Here is a 17890-nt window from a genome sequence, read left to right as displayed (position 1 = left end):
TGGGCCATCTTCTACTGCTATCCCAGGCCATAGCAGAGAGTTGGATCTGAAGTGGAGCAGCCAACTCTCAAACCGGCGCCCATATGGGATGCCAGCGCTTCAGGCCAAGGCTTTAACCTGCTACATACAGCGCCAGCCCCACACAAATAGCATCTTAAACTTTATGCAAAATATTTGCTCTGTTTTTGTGTTAAATGTGTAGAAATTTATAATTATTACAAAATTTGGAATTGACTTATTTATTATTATTAAGTAAATCTCTCTATATTTCATTATGATTTATTTTAAAATAGTATGTCATTATTCATTCTTTTACTTTTAGCACATTTGTGCTTTTATATTTAAAATGAGTTTTTCTTAAGTAACATAGAATTTTGTGTAGCATTTTCTTCCAATTAACAATGTCTGACATTTATTTGAAGACATAGACCACAGTCATCCCTTGGTACCCATGGGGATTCATACTTGGACCTCCATCACAGATACCAATATCTGCAAATGCTAAAATCACATATATAAAATGTCATATATATGCATATACCCTATGAACTTTCTCCTCTATTGGTTAAATCACTTCTATATTGCTTATAATGCCTAATAACATAAATTCTAGGAAAACAGCGGATACATAATATAGGGAATAATGACAAGAAACAGATACGTTCATGTCCTATACAGAAGTGGTTCTTTTGGTTTTGCTTTGGGTTATTTTTGGTCCACATTTGGTTGAATTTATGAATGCAGAACTTGCAGATATAGAGAATAGACTATTTACATGGAATCTGCTTATTGACATGGTTAGGTTTAATTCTACTTGGTCTGCGTGTTTTTGTTCCTATTTCTTCTTTTTTTTCTGCCTTTTGAAATAATTGTTTTTATGATTTTATTTTATCTTCTTTTGCCTTCTGTTTTTCAGATCTTTGTTTTGTGACTATAGTTCTTGTTTAGGCTTTATCTTTATAACTGATTTAACTTATGATGTTTTCCTTCTGTTGATATTATGCCAAACATGTTATAATAACCAATTGTTTAATCCACATCTTGCCTACTGATTTTTAAACCAGTTTTGCTTCTATTATAAACACTTTAATATATTGTGATTATTTTTGTCTTAAACAGCCCAACATTTTAAAGATCTAAATCATAAATTTATTTATTCAAATTGTTAATGTTTCCAAAATTTTCTTTAATTCTTTATATACATCTAGATTTTTCTTCTGCATAAAGGATTTCTTTTAACCTTTCTTATTAAATAGGTATGGTGGGAGTTATTTCAGCCTTGTCTAGTTGAAAAGATCTATTTCTAATTCATTTTTAAAGAAACATTTCGGTCTGTATAGATTTCTAGACTTTGTTTTTCTTCAAGCATTCTGCAGATGACTTCCCACTCTCATTTCTCTTAGACCCAACTAGAAGTTTGCTGTCATACTTGTTTGTTCCCTTGTTCAAAATTTGCTACACCTGAGCTACTTTAAGGATTTTCCTCTTAATTAATCATTTTTAGCAGTTTTATTCTTATGTGACATGCTAAATTTCTTTAATTTGGAGTGCTTGGTGTTCTTTGAAATCATTGGATTAAGGGATTTGGATTTCCTCAAATATGGGGAAAATATAGCCATTATTTCTTCAACTATTTGTTTCTGTCTGACACTTTCAATGATTTCAATTATAGTTCACTTATTCTGTGTTCACTTTTTTCAATTTGTTTCTTTTCTTTTAGTTTCATTTTGGAAAGTTTTTATTGCAATCTCTTCAAATTCCATAATCTTTCTATAGTAGTGTTTAATCTGCCATTAATCCCATCTGTTTTATTTTTCATTATGAACTTTATAATTTTAATCTCTGGAAGTTCTATTAAGTATGTGTTCATGCTTTTCATGTCTCTACTTAACATGTTCATTCTTTCGTCTTGATTGTTGAACATTAACTGTTTTAGTGTCAATTCTATTAATCCTGTCATCTGTGTAATTTCTGGGTCAGTCACCTTTGACTGATTTTTCTCCTCATTATGAATTTTATTTTCTTGCTTCTTTACATGCTTAGTAACTTTAATAATATACCAGTCATTGTAGATTTTAACTTGTTGGGTGTTGGATATTTTTGTATTCTTATATTCCTGTAAATATTATGGGTCTTTGTTCTGGAGCATGGTTGAATCATTTGAAAACATTTTGATACCTTCATATCTGGCTTTCAGGCTTTCTGGGGCAGAAAATATTAAACATTCAACGTAAGGTTATTTTTTTTTTCTGTTTTATTGAGGAAAGACTCTTCTATACCTGGTGCCCAGTGAATTATAAAAAATTTCACATTGACTGATATGAACACAAACTATTCCTGGACCCGTATAAGATCTACAGGTTGCTTTTTCTAATCCTAGGAAATAAATTTTCCCCAGATTAAGGCCACTTCCTCACATTCACCTTTTGATCAGTATCCAGGTGAATATTCAAGTGGTTCCCTTAGCAGATATATAGAATGGACTCTTTTCTTAGATATTCTTCCCTGCCACCCTTAGCTCTCTGGGTTCTCTGGATTCCAGCTACACATCATCAATTCTGAAAACTTTTTGAGATCCTTTTGGGTTCTCAGGCCTTATGCCACAGCCTGGAAAACTCTCCTGGCAACCAGTGGAGAAATCCATAAGATGTATGTAATTTGATATTTATATCTCAAGGATCAATACCCTTCATTGATTGATGCTCATCATCTTGAAAATTATTGTTTCCTATATTCTGTCTATATTTAAATTGTTTCAGATGGAATAGTAACTCCAATCTCTTGCCTTCATCTTGCCTAAAAGAGAAAAAAATCCCATATCCCAGTATTTTTGTCAAGGATTCTTCACAAACCTTAGCTCACTTGGATTACAAGTAAAATCAACAGAGCATATACATTTGTTTCTCTGCTAAGTTTCTGCTTGTCAACAACATGTTAAAGTATTTCTTTGGACTTTATTAGACATCTAGAGTGATATCTTGACTAAGAGTCTTCCTTTCCTTCTTCATTTGTTCCTTCCATCTTTCTTTCCCTCCCTCCCTGCCTCCCTCCCTCCCTCGCTCTCTCCCTCCCTCTCTTCCTTTCTGTCCTTCCTTGGGCAAAACTTAAACATACGGTCATTTCAAAAGATAAATAAGAACTATCTTATGACTTTATTTTGATCCACCTGAAAAAAAATTAACTTTAACATTTCTAAAGGTAAGAAAATTGACAAAGCAGATACACATTTTAAAGATAAACCAGAAATGTGATGCAGGGAATTTAGATTGTGAGTGGTCTAGGGAAGTGGGAAACATGGGACTTCCTATGACATAGTGTGAGTGACAGACTTTAATATCACTGGGTACACAGAACTTGGAACTTGACCTATATTATTAATAAATCCATAGTACAATGAAGCACTTTGTAAGAGGATTTACCTCTACGTATTTCATATTTCCAGAGTCAACTTTCTGGGGAGTATGAGTGGAATCCAAAAAGGGAAATTTATTAAGTTGATCTTGATCTGGGATGGGAAATCTTTTCAAATCTAAAATCTCTCCAAAGCAATGATTCTCTAGTTCTTTATTAATACTGTACTTTGAAAGATAGGAAAGGCAGGAACCATTCACCTTTTGTGTCTTTGTTCTCGGGAAGTTTGGAATAAGTTGTTTCTTGTTTCATTTGCATTTTGTATCATGTGACCTCATGATACTCATTTGTCCAACAATGTGCCCACTCCATACCAATATTTCTCACTATAGGTTATCTGACTGTGCATTTAATTTGGAAATGATTTGTGATGATGCTCAATGTCTCTCATCCTGGCTTTGTTAAACAGCTACCCTATGCATGCTGAGGATCACTGACTTTAGGGGAGGTTACTAGGCTCCGTGGAGGGCTGTAATTGTGTCTCCAATGGGTGAGAGTCCTGAGATCTGCTGGAGGACAAAGTGGAAATTACGACAGTGTATTTTATTCCATTCATCATGTCATGCTTGTTAGCATGCTGTTTTATAGCCACATTGCTCCACAGTAGAACTATTCCAGTGTGTAAATTCTATGTTTTTAGTTTCATTTGAAAAAGATAAGGTATAAAGATAAACAAGTTTATGTTTCTCACTCATCAACAAGAATTGTCCCCAGTAGGTCACAAGTGATCAATCAAGATAGCACAAAACTCCTCCCCAATGGACACCAAATATATTATCTGCAAAGAGGGAAAGAAACTAATAAGTAAGATTTACTAACTAGTGCTCAATTCCCTCCAACTTCTGAAGACACATTTGAATTGCCAGGGACAGACCTTGATGCTTCAAAAAATAATCTCTGCTTGTTGCTTGGTTTTTTGGACAGACAGTGAGGATTGGGCCCAAAACTATCGAGAATGTAGCTTTTATGTCATATATTTCCTGGTCAAGGCACTGTGAAACTCTGTCCTACCTCTAAAGGGCTACATATATTTGTTGTGGATTTCAAGTAAGTGAAAAAAATCATTCATTTTTTTCCTCATAATTTTTAAATATGAGGAAAGAAGACAGATTAGACATCTGATTTTTACTGTTGCAATTTTTAAACCATTGCATCAATCAAAACAGTATTTATTGAATATCTAAAAGGTATGCATCCAAGTACTACAAGCAGTGTAAATAAAAGTGAAGGAGAACATACTGCAGCTCTGATCTTGGTCGATATGAGTTTACAATAATTTAATACTTTAGGTAATAAGTAACTATAATTTATTGAGTACACACACATATAATTGCTAGATTCAGTATTAGATATTTTATATTTATCTCTAGGCCTCATAGCAAGTTTTAAAAGGTGTAAAACAATCTTTACCTTATGAATTAAGAAACTGGTTGCTAGACCTATTTAAGTAACTTGTCCAGTCACACAGTTTTTAAGCAAAAAAGCTGGGATGAAAACCTATATCTCTCTATTGCCCAAGTGTGAATTCCACCACACCAAACTAACTTTTTACAATATTTTCCTTTGGTTGATGTAACAAAGTTCTACATCTTGGTGGCTTAAAACAACAGAAAAGTACTCTCTGACATTTCTGGAGGCCAGAAGACTGAAAACAAGTTTCAGTCGCTCTGAAGGAGTATCCAACCTTTGTTTTTCCTGTAGCTTTTTGCGCTGCCAGGGACAAGTTGGTGTCAATTGTCTTCTAGACATCTTACTTCAGTCTCTGTAGTTTACATCTGCCAAGTACATTAAATGTATATATGGAAGATGTCCTAAACAGCACTCTGGCCTCAGAATCAGCCCTTAAGGCATGCAGATCAGGCTGAAAAGCCCATGAGAGTATTTCAGGCATGGAAAGCCAAGACACTCTGGCAAAAAACAAAACAAAACAAAACAACAACAACAACAACAAAAAACACAAACCTAAATGAAAGATCTCCGTGAGTGAGATCCCAGTGGAAAGAACGGGTCATCAAAGAAGGAGGTACCTTTCTCTGAAGGGAGGAGAGAACTTCCACTTTGACCATGGCCTCCTCTAAATATGATCAGAGTCGGTGAACTCAGGGGGCTTCCATAGCCTTGGCAACTCATGATAAGAGCCTAGGGTGATTACTGACACCATAAACAAGAGTGTCAATTTGTTAAGTCAACAATAGGAGTCACTGTGCACTTACTCCTCATGTAGGATCTCTGTCCTTAGTGTGCTGTACATTGAGATTTAATGCTATAACTAGTACTCAAACAGTATTTTTCACTTTATGTTTCTGTGTGGGAGCAAACTGTTGAAATCTTTACTTAATGTATGCTAAACTGATCTTCTGTATATAAAGAGAATTGAAAATGAATCTTGATGTGAATGGAAGGGGAGAGGGAGTGGGAAAGGGGAGGGTTGCGGGTGGGAGGGACGTTATGGGGGGGAAGCCATTGTAATCCATAAGCTGTACTTTGGAAATTTATATTCATTAAATAAAAGTTAAAAAAAAAAAAACAAAAAACAAACAAACAAACAAAACAAAACAAAACAAAAAAAGTTAATGGAGGGGCCAGAGCTGTGAAGAGCAGGTAAAGCAGCTGCCTGCAGTGCTGGCATCTCATATGGGTGCTGGTTCGAGTCCCAGCTGCTCCACTTCTGTTCCAGCTCTCTCCTGTGGCCTGGGAAAGCAGAAGATGGCCCAAGTCCATGGGCCCCTGCAACCGCATGGGAGACCTGGAAGAAGCTCTTCGCCCCTAACTTATGTTGGGTGCAGCTCTTGCCATTGGGGCCAATTGAGGAGCGAACCAGCATATGGAAGACCTCTTTTCCTCTCTCTTTGCCTCTCCTCTTTCTGTATAACTCTGACTTTCAAATAAATAAATGAATGTTTTTAAAAAAAATAAAAAAGAAAGTATTCTCTACTGAATATCTCAACACTTTTCACACAATATTTCTCCTTTATGTATGATACTGTGTTTTTACATTTTCATAAAGTCCTCATTTATATTGAATTTGACTCTATCCAAATACAGTGTGTAATTGTCTTAACTGATTAGGAATGCAAAGACTCAATTTCCTAATATGATCACATTCATAGATACTGGGGATTAGGACTAGAAAATATCTTTTTGAAGAGCACAAATTAAGCTCATAACATTATTGAAGTCCACTATATGTTGTATTTTTCAGTTTGCTACACTAGGAGCACATTCTTTGGGACCCAGATTCTGGCACATAATAAATACTCAATAAGCTGATGATGGATATCATTAGTCCTAGTAGTACAAGATCTTCATGCATTAGAAACTTAGATTTAGCCTTGAAGTGTCTCCTGAGTCTTTTTTTTTTTTTTTTTTTTTTTTTTGACAGAGTGGATAATGAGAGAGAGAGAGACAGAGAGAAAGGTCTTCCTTTTGCCGTTGGTTCACCCTCCAATGGCCGCCACGGCCAACACGCTGCGGCCGGCACACTGCGCTGATCCGATGGCAGGAGCCAGATGCTTTACCTGGTCTCCCATGGGGTGCAGGGCCCAAGCACTTGGGCCATCCTCCACTGCACTCCCTGGTCACAGCAGAGAGCTGGCCTGGAAGAGGGGCAACCGGGACAGAATCCAACGCTCCGACCAGGACTAGAACCCGGTGTGCCAGCGCCGCAAGGCAGAGGATTAGCCTAGTGAGCCACAGCGCCGGCCTTCTACTGTATATTCTTGATAACAATATTACATAATTCAAAAATCGAATGCATATTAAGTCAATTATTCTCTGCGTATTAAATAAAACTAGTTTTGTCTGACTTGTTTCTTCTCACCTTATTTTTTTCTAAATCTAAAGTTACACATACCACTTCAAAATCAGTAAGTCTGAGAAGTATTGGGGAAGATAAATTAGGAATAGCAAAATGTATTTTTGTCTCCTGAGTCTTAACTGTGAATGAAGATCAGAGGGTTTCCCACTAAGGAAAAACACATCTAATATTCTGATGAGTGAATTCCATTGCACACAATTACTTATCCAAATGTAACTGAACAACTTTAGAGTCTGTTCATAGAGATAGAATACAGCTTACAGAAAAACACTTAACAAACAGGTACACAGCACTTGTGCTATTATGAGTGACAAATGGTATAAAGAGGAAATATATTGTACAGATTATATTTAATAAAAGTGCTTAACACAAACCTTTATCTAATTAAATATTATTTTGGTGTGAGAGAATTCAAGAAATTAAATATATGCAGATATTTGAAAGTATTCAAAGTATTGAAAGCATTCCCAAATGACTTTTCAGAAAATTATAACATTATAGTTAAATGCATTTCATGAAATATGTCTCCATACATAGTTTTGAGAATTTTAACAAACTGAATGTTTATGACTTCACTTAAGCTGCATATTTGTTGAACTTTTATGCTGTTAATTACATATATGAAATTTATTTTTCTCCAAAGACTGATGTGATTTCAAATAATAATAATATGAAAGATATGTGAGTGCAAGTCATTTTTAGAATTTTCACATCCTGAAATTTAGCAAAATAAAAATAAAGAAAGAAAGAAAAAGAAAGAAAGAAAGGAGGAAAGAAAGAAGAAAGAAAGAAATTAAAGTCTAGAATATCTGCTGTTACACAGATAGGACTTCGGCTTAAAAGTAATATGCAGTGATACCTAAATATTACTCATCTTCTTTTGTGACTCTAAACATTAAAGTGGTTAAAGCAGATTATTACTGAAGAGTATTTTGGCATAAATATTGCACGATTGAAGTTTAATTTTTCCAATGAAGGAACAAGCTATTTGACTCATTGGTATTATCTTGTTTGAAAGACAAAGGGGAAGTAAAGGGAGTGGAGAGTTAGGTTATGGAAAGTTTTCAAAATGGGACAGCAAAGATAGACAATACTCATCAATTACAGCAAGGATGGTGCAGAGTAATTAGAGGTTTCAGTAGTCTAGTCAGGGTCAAGAATAGAATCTATCTCAGGTGATAGAGAAAACCGAACAACTGGAAACCCAAAAAGCAACTTGATTGTTGACGTTTTTCTGATTTTGTCTTGTACACATTACACAACAGATGGCTCATCATCTATTTTTTGACAGATGTCTAAATAAAGAAAGAAAATGAATTCCGAGTTTTCCTTTGCTATCTCAATTTCAGTAGTCTTAATTAGGACATCAGCCTACAAGGTTATGTTCAATGTTTAAGATGGAATTATTCTGAAACCATTCCGTGAGGTATGCTTCCCTGCTCAAGGTGTGAAGGAACAGTTATGCCCAGTGTAAACTTTGTTGTGCTGTAGAGGTCATCCTTCCATTCCTTGGTGGAGGAAATGTTGAGTCGTGAGGTTTTGTCTGAAAAGTCTAAATTATTTTCCTTAAAATTTCTGAAATCTCTGATCACTCAGATTTTTTATCCACAAGGTTGAGAAAGGTGATATGAAGAGTGGTACCCTAACGTTTTAGTCTTCTAGCGATTGGTTTAAATTGCATTCACTTCATAGAAATTGTTAAAAATATGAATAACTCCAACTCCAGAAATATTTAATTCAATGACTATGCTCACATCTCATTAGATAATTCTGTGAATGGCTCAGCAAACCAAATAAGGTAAGAATTGGGAAATATGTGTGAGTAATTGAGTCAATCTGAGTCTATGTTTTCCCATTTATAATGTGGGAGCTTCAAATGATAATACTATATCAGTGGTAGAGATCTATTCATTAAAAAGGCTCATACTTATTCCAATTATCCCTATGCACTAAGTATCACATATTTATACCAATTATTCTTCATTGGACTAAATGGTGCTATAAATGTGAAATGTTTTAGCCATTGTCCTTTACATGGTTGAAACAATGAAATCAGTATGGCTATAATCATGAACATACTATAGTTTTTCAATGATTTGTCTTTTTAGTTTTAGTTCTGATCTGGGGGATAATACAAATCTAAGAGGCTATTGTTTCTACACAAATAGCCTTCCTCTATACAGAGTTCAAAACAGATGAGTTTTGTATTCTCTAAAAGATGTAAAACCCTGTACAACCTAGTGCTGCCAAATGTGAATACATTTATCTTTAGGATTCAGATATGATACATTAAAATTCCCAAGAATCCTCAGGATTTTCTACAATTACAAGATATTCTATATTTTCATAATTTATTTGTGTATGTTAAAACACAGAACTATGGGGCTGGCATTATGGCATAACAGGTTAAGCTGCTACCTACAATGCCAACATCTCATATGGATGCTGGCTTGAGTCTTGGCTGCCCTGCTTCCAATCCTGTTCCTTGCTAATGCCCCAGGATTTTGATTCCTTCATCCATGAAGGAGACCCAGATGAGGCTCCTGGCTCCTGGCTGCTGGCTCCTAGCTTCAGCCTGGCACAACCCTGGCTGTTGCAGTTATTTTGGGAGTGAACCAATGGATAGAAGGTCTTCCTCCCTCTTTCTCTCTCTCTCTCTCTCTCTCTCTCTCTCTCTCCCCCACCCCATTACTCTGCCTTTTAAATAAATAGAATACATCTTAAAAATACAGAACTGTGTATTTATTGTTTTATCTTTTTCTTTTTCCCCAAATGCTCTAAAGCTGTATAACCTTGGTACAGAAGAATCATTTCATGTATTTTATTATTGTCACTCCCTATAATTTTAAAATATATAGCTTTATCTTACTGAAAATTTTCAAAGAAAACATCAACAAAGATCATTGGGCAGCATTTGATACAGTCGTATATGCTAGAACATTAAGAATATTACAAGAATTCATGTGTCAAAATCCACAACTTGAGGACATTTTGCTTCCAAGACATTACTTGGAATGTCAGTCATACAAATTTTTTAGTGCATATCATACATATAACTTATTAATATATGTTTTATTTACAAGAATGAATTTTTTTTGTAGCAGATAGGTCCACAAATGCATATAGGTTGAGCGAGCATCCCTAATCGAAGATCTGAAATCTGAAATGCCCCTAAACCTGAAATTTTTGTCCCTTACAAGATGCTACAGGTGGAAAGTTACAAACTATGAAACTTTGTTTCATACACAAAATTATTACAAATATTTTATAAGATTACCTTCAGGCTATGCATATGAAGTGTATTACTTTTACTGAGTGTATAAAGTTCCTGAATTTTGTGACCCATGGTAGATTGTGCAGAGTACACAATTATTTGCATTGTAAGAATGTCTTCCTTTGTATGGTTGTTGAATTGCCAGGACCATGAAAACACTGTTGGTAGAGATGTTTTGAGTAGCCTAGAAATGAGTTTATATCACCTCTCTGTCAATCAATGGAAAGTTTTTTTTTTTTTTTTTTTTTTTTTGGAGTACCTACTGAAACTTTTTAGACATTCAGCAAATTTTTTGGTAATGATTAAGAGTGCAAGTACTGGGTCCAATTAATTTTGATTGAAGTTCTTTCTTTACACTTAATTACTTATATATTCATGAGGCATTTACTTCATTCTTCTATACCTTAGTTTCTTCATCTATTTAAAGGAGATCAATACTCTTATTGTCCTCACAGAGATTCTGCTTTTCAGATCCTTTTTATAAGTAATAGAAGAGTTATAATTGGTTCTCTTCACTGAAGTATTCATCAACTTAAAATTGTTATGCAATCTTCTTTATAGGTGTACTATTTGGTACTTTTTAAATATAACATCAATGTTATCTTATTTTAGATATCACTCCTCAGTTTCTTTTTCTACTCAAAATTATTACTGTCTTAATATTTTTCAATCTTGACAAGTGTAGATCACATTATCCTTTTAACTTGCTATATACTATTTCCTTGTTTGAGTACAATTCAACTAATTTACTATCTCTGCTGCACAAGTACAATTGTTTCTCTAGATTAGGTATATGAATCCTTATATTTACAATATATTGGCAAGTTGCATGTAATTTTCCACTTATGTGCATCCCCATCAATGCTTGGTATTTATTACTAACTTTTATTTCCAAATCTGATGGGTGTGAAATGGCATCTTATTGCTGTTTCAATTTTAATTACCTGATTATTAACAGGGTTAAGCAGGTTTTCGTAGGTTTATTGATGATTCAAGTTTCCTCCTCTGGGAAGTTTATAGACTTTGGTCATTTTTTTATCTATCTTTTTCTTAATTTTCTGTAGTAATTCTTTACATAGAGACAATCTAAAATTTAACTTTGGCCCTAGTGCTTAGAAAATATAGTGCTGGGTTGTTTCAGATTCAGCTGCAGACAATGAAAGAAAAGTTACAAACACCTGTTTTGTTTCTGGCACCTTGACCATCTGCCTGCTCAGTGGACGTGTAACCACCACATTAAAAGTGACGTCAGGAATATAAACTAAGTATAGTCCTTAGATGATTGTCTACATCTGAATATTTATTAATACTATTTATCACATATAGACAAATATGATAGATAGAACTTAAAATGAACATCTACTTGGGTTTGTTCAGGTATTGAAATATAAGCATAATTATTTGTCACAATAATAAAATGTAGAAATGATTGATTTTGATTTTTGAAAGCTACTAATTTGGTGTACAAAATTATGAAGAACTTTCAAATAGTTAAACAATATTAGCTGTTATTATTAATAAGAGGGAATGCATTAGACAGATAACATTAACAAGAACATAATATCCGTTTTGAGCCAGCAAATGTTTATAAAAATTTAAATGCTAATAAAAAGGCAGGATAATAGAAATTAGATTATATCAGAATGCTAATCTTCAGAAGCATTAAGAGCTATATTTAATTTGTAGTTATTTAATTCAGCTTTGGACAAGAGTCTTTCAAGTAAAGAGTCCTATTGGAGAAGTCTTCATATCTCATGAGGATGAATTAAAAGCAGACGCTCAATTTTGTTACTTCTAAATGTCATGAGAAGGAAAAATTGCAAAATTATGTGAAACAATATCCATGATAACTCATCTTTTATTTCTGCATGGTGAAGAATATAGAGAGCTTAAAGTCCAGATGAAACAGTAGAATATAAATAAAATAGTTAAAACAAATTTTCTTCTTACTTATAACTTCATTCTTTAAGGAGACTGTAACTATCTGGTTGAATCTATGAAAACCAAAATTTTAAACATTATTGAAAAAACTATTTGAGATTGTTAACTGTCTTCAATATCTGAAGCTTAAAGTTTGTTGAAATGCATCCAAAATTTTAAAAAATTTCTCTGGAAATATTACAAATTTTCCCCTTGAATTACAGGTCTGTATGTGTAAATACATTAATGATGTTATGATATGTCTGTTAAAAGCGACCTTCCCTTTTAGTGCATCAATGCTCAAGATAATGACTAAAGAAGTCCTTGGTAGCCAATAGCACAGAGAAACAATTACGCCTACACTATGATGTTTAGCTTTCACATTTGACCGTTCAAATTTATAATAATTAAGTTGCATATTAGTTTATTCTTGCCAAAGAAACCCAGATTTGATCTTGCATACAAAATTCATTTCTTGATATTGACATTCAGAGTTTAAAAAAATCTTTTATTGAGCCACAATGTGTATTTGGCAAATTTCTGCCTAATAGATATTACTCTGCTGTTTATTTGCTTTTCAAATATCTTTTTCCAGTGTGTCTGCTTACATTAGGATTTTACCTATGACATCTTTCTAGCAAACTTCACCACTTTGATGATCCTATTCTATTGCTTTCTGTATTTCTATAGCTACAGAGCTTTTGGTTGTCAGTCTAATTTTAATTCTGCAATAGATGATCCAGAGTCAATCCACAAGCCAGTCTTATATTGTTTGCTCAGCAATACAGTGGTAATCATAAAGCTTGTTCATCTTGGTAGTATCTGTTTCTCAGGATTCACACAGGGGACCAAAACTCTTTCACCATTCCAGAGACTCCTGGGCCCCTCACTGTGGTAATTCTGCACCAGTGAAACTCTGACCCTTGCCTTCAATATTCTAACATGATAGGAATATGGTGGCAGTCTGCATGCTTTCAGCAGAGATGATGTTCACCGCAAGGGTGCATCACAGGAGAAAAAGAAAAAAGAAAGAAAAGAAAAAGGAAAAGAAAAAACCAAGGAGATCTGGGCCTGGCATTTTGGCGTGGCAGGTCAGGCCACCCCCTGTAAGGCCAGCAGCCTGGATAAGTGTCCCAGCTGCTCCACTTGCAAGCCAGCTTCTTGCTAATGTGCCTGCAAAAGCAGCAGAGGATAGCCAAAGTTCTTGGGCTCCTGAACCCATGCGGAAGATCCAGATGAAGCTCCTGAATCCTAGTTTTGGCCTGCCGCAACCCTAGTCATTGTGGTCATTTGGGATGTGAACCAGTGGGTAGTAGATATCTTCAGCTCCTCCCTCCCACACACACACACAACACATACACTGCTCTCTGTAATTTTGGCTTTCAAATAAATAAAAATAAATCTTAAAAAAAAAAAGCAATGAGAACTTCCTTCCATTTTATATTTTCCCATGGGAGGAATAGATAGGCCAGAAACAGTTATAAATCATCATGTTCTCCCTTAATGTAAATGCAGATGCATGTTATTATAGTAACTTTCTTATGTACGGAAATACTGAATTTTATTTAGTTGGTTTAATTCATCAGCACCTTTATCTGAAAGCTTTCAAAAATTCCTCTGGGAATTTGGGATTTAGCAGGGCTTTTGGATGTTGCCAGGTTGCTCCTGTCTCCCTTTAAAGCTACACTTCTTCCCAGCCACTGTCCCCGTGAAATTACCAAGCCTGCAGCCACGGTCTACTAAGGTATCCCACTCAGGGGAAATCGACCTTTGATTCACGCTTTCTAACAGCAAACTCTGGGATTGTTTTGTACCACTCCGTTGCACTTGGTGAGCAGGTTCACCCTCACAGAGAGTTTCCACATCATTCAGCGGCTGGGGTGGAGCTCAGAAACCTCTCTGTGAAAATGACAAGCTCAAACTTCTTGTGCCTGACTGATTTCTCAGTACCTGTAGTGGTATCCGCATAGCTCAGTTTCCTTCCAGGGAAACTATAGAGTTCCAGACAGCCTAAGCCTTTGTTAGGAGTACACTGCTCCTTTGAGTTGCCGTCCCTATATCCCATAACTTGCTCTTTTGGTATATTTTATTGTGAATATCCACAATTTTAAATGATCACAAAACACCCAAACCACGTATAAATTGTCTAATGTGGTACCCAGATCATAGTAAATTCTTAATAAGTACTACAGAAATAAATATACCATTGTAATATGCATAATAAAAATCTTCATCATTATCATTAGATATGGAAAGTACCTCCGAGTTTATGTAATAACTTTCCAATCAGATCATAGGTCATTTAGTGTGGAATCTCCCTCCCAAGGCAATATACTTTCATTTTGGGTACCTTTTACTATAAAAACATGATCCCTAATCTTAATCCAGATTCTGTCTCTTTATCAATCTGCCAACAAATCTCATTTTTCTCTGTGTATGTTTTCATTGTAAGTCTCAACTTCTTTTTTCTTACCTGATCCTTTCAAGTATTTAAATATTTTCATCTTTTTCTCTTGTTCTATTTCTTTTCTTTTGTCATCTTTCCTTAGGGGTTTCATTTTTCAGGATTTTTAACTGCATGTGGCCTGTATGATATCCCTAATTTTCTTTATAATACTAGCATGAGTTATTTTGAATCTAACAGTAACTCCTTTTTTCTCTCCAATGGATCACTTTGCACAGATAGTCTATCAGCTACAACTTTCTTGTCCATGACTAATATTGAGTTTTTGCTTTTTCCTGCCATTTTTAAAACGCCTCTGTTTTGTGCTCCTCATATTGTATGCTTGTCATTATATTGTACAGATGTGTGTGAGAACCTTGAGGAGAGAGGGAACTCATTGATCCTCTGTGAATTCTTAGTACTCAACACAGTGTAAAGCATCTCACAGATCATTGTAAATGCTTATGAACACATGACAAATAAAGGAACAATTAAAAAGACCTTGATTTTAAAAATATAAACAGTTTTTAGTATGATTACTAATAGTCTGCATATGCAACTTTATTTTAGCTCTTAAGTACAGATCTTGGGGGTGGTGGTGTGGTATGTTAGGTTAAGTGGCTGCCTGTGACTCTGGCATTTAATATGAGAAACAGCTTTGAGTCCTGAATACCCAACTTCCAATCCAATTCCCTACTAGTGCACCTGGGAAAGCAGCAGAAGAGGGCACAAGTACTTGGGCCCCTGTTACCTATATGGGAGACCTGCATGGAGTTCTAGGCTCCTGGCTTTGGCCTGGCCATGCCCCAGTTATTGTAGTGTCTCTGTCTCTCCTACTCTCTCTCCCTCTGTAACTTTGCTTTTCAAATTAATAATTAAATCTTTTTTAAAGTTCAGAATTGCATCCTTTTATTATTTTTGTTTGGCTCTAAAATATTCGGAATTGAGCTAATTACACTCTGTGGCTAATGGTAAACTATTGCCATTGGCAAAATTTGGTCTTTTTATTTGTTCCTATTGAAATTTAGCATTCTATCTTGGACCCATTACTCCTGGCTTTTGCAATTTATATATTCTGCAACTAGTTATTTCACAAAGCTTTGCATCATTTGCACTTTTGTTAAGCAGAGTAAGAGGCTTAAGAAACAAGTAACAACAAAGAGTCAGTGATATATTAAGTACTGAAGTGTTAGCTATGGACTTTGAATGCTTGAAAAATTTGGCAGAGAGGTAGAGCTTGGGCATGTGAGCTAGATAAGAAAAGAATAGCATCTCTGAGATGTGGCTCAGCCAAGAAGGCTGGGTTGAATTTGGATAAGTAGAAAATAGAGAAATTTGTGAGCAAAGGCAAAATAAGCATCTCTGAGTATTTGCCAGATGAAGGGGGAAAGATATATAAAGGAACGTGTTAAGATATTCATGAGAATAATTGGATCCAGGATTCTTCTTCCTTTTTACCCTTTCACCACCAATGCAGATGAAGGAAAAGACATCACATGGGGAATCTTGCCTTTTCTCAGGGCTTTCTTGAAGAGCTGACTTTTCACTTTAATTATAAAAGATGAGAGGGACGGAGAGACGAAAAAAGAAGAGAGAGAGAGAGAGAGAATGTAAAATAATAAAGACCAAAACATTGTCTCCTGTTGTTTCTTCCATTCCAAGCACATCCAGTATTTTCCTCATTCTTACTTGCAAAGCTAATTCATACCCCATCCTCCTAAATATTTGAGAACATTTCCACTTGCTCTCAATAGAGAAATCACTCAGATGACTAAATCTATGAATCTGGATCTTGGAAATCCCATGTTCAGAATAGAGGGTAAAGACTTCATTGGGTCCTTTCTTTTTTTTTAACTTTTATTTAATGAATATAAATTTCCAAAGTACAGCTTATGGATTACAATGGCTTCCCCCTCATAACTTCCCTCCCACCCACAACCTTCCCCTTTCCTGCTCCCTCTCCCCTTCCATTCACATCAAGATCCATTTTCAATTCTCTTTATATACAAAAGATCAGTTTAGCATATATTAAGTAAAAATTTCAACAGTTTGCACCCACATAGAAACACAAAGTGAAAAATACTGCTTGAGTACTATTTATAGCATTAAATCACAATGTACAGCACACTAAGGACAGAGATCCTACATGAGGAGTAAATGCACAGTGACTCCTGTTGTTGACTTAGCAAATTGACACTCTTGTTTATGGCGTCAGTAATCACCCTAGGCTCTTGTCATGAGTTGCCAAGGCTATGGAAGCCTTTTGAGTTCACCAACTCTGATCATATTTAGACAAGGTCATAGGCGAAGTGGAAGTTCTCTCCTCCCTTCAGAGAAAGCTACCTCCTTCTTTGATGACCTGTTCTTTTAACTGCGATCTCACTTGCGGAGATCTTTCATTTGGGTCATTTTTTTTTCCCCAGAGTGTCTTGGCTTTCCATGCCTGAAATACTCTCATGGGCATTTCAGCCGGATCCGCATGCCTTAAGGGCTGATTCTGAGGCCAGAGTGCTGTTTAGGACATCTGCCATTCTATGAGGCTGCTGTGTATCTCGCTTCCCATGTTGGATCATTCTCTCCTTTTTTTATTCTATCAGCTAGTATTTGCAGACACTATTCTTGTTTATGTGCTCCCTTTGGCTCTTAGTCCTATCATTATGATCAATTGTGAACAGAAATTGATCACTGGGACTAGTGAGATGGCACTGGTACATGCCACCTTGACGGGATTGAATTGGAATCCCTGGCATGTTTCTAACTCTACCATTTGGGGCAAGTCAGCTTGAGCATGTCCCAAATTGTACATCTCTTCTCTATCTTATACCCACTCTTATATTTAACAGGGATCACTTTTCAGTTAAGTTTCAACACTTAAGAATAACTGTGTATTTTTTTTTTGAGAGATTTATTTTATTTGAAAACCAGAGTTACAGAAATCGATTTTCCATCCCCTGTTTTACCTCCCAAATGGCTGCAACGGCCGGAGCCAGGAGCTTCTCCCTGGTCTCCCATGTGGGCGCAGGGG

The sequence above is a fragment of the Oryctolagus cuniculus genome, chromosome 10 (genome assembly GCF_051225735.1).
Source record: "Oryctolagus cuniculus isolate XC-2025 breed Fujian yellow rabbit chromosome 10, ASM5122573v1, whole genome shotgun sequence".
In the NCBI taxonomy this organism is placed as follows: domain Eukaryota; kingdom Metazoa; phylum Chordata; class Mammalia; order Lagomorpha; family Leporidae; genus Oryctolagus; species Oryctolagus cuniculus.
Note: the sequence above shows the minus strand (reverse complement) of the source record.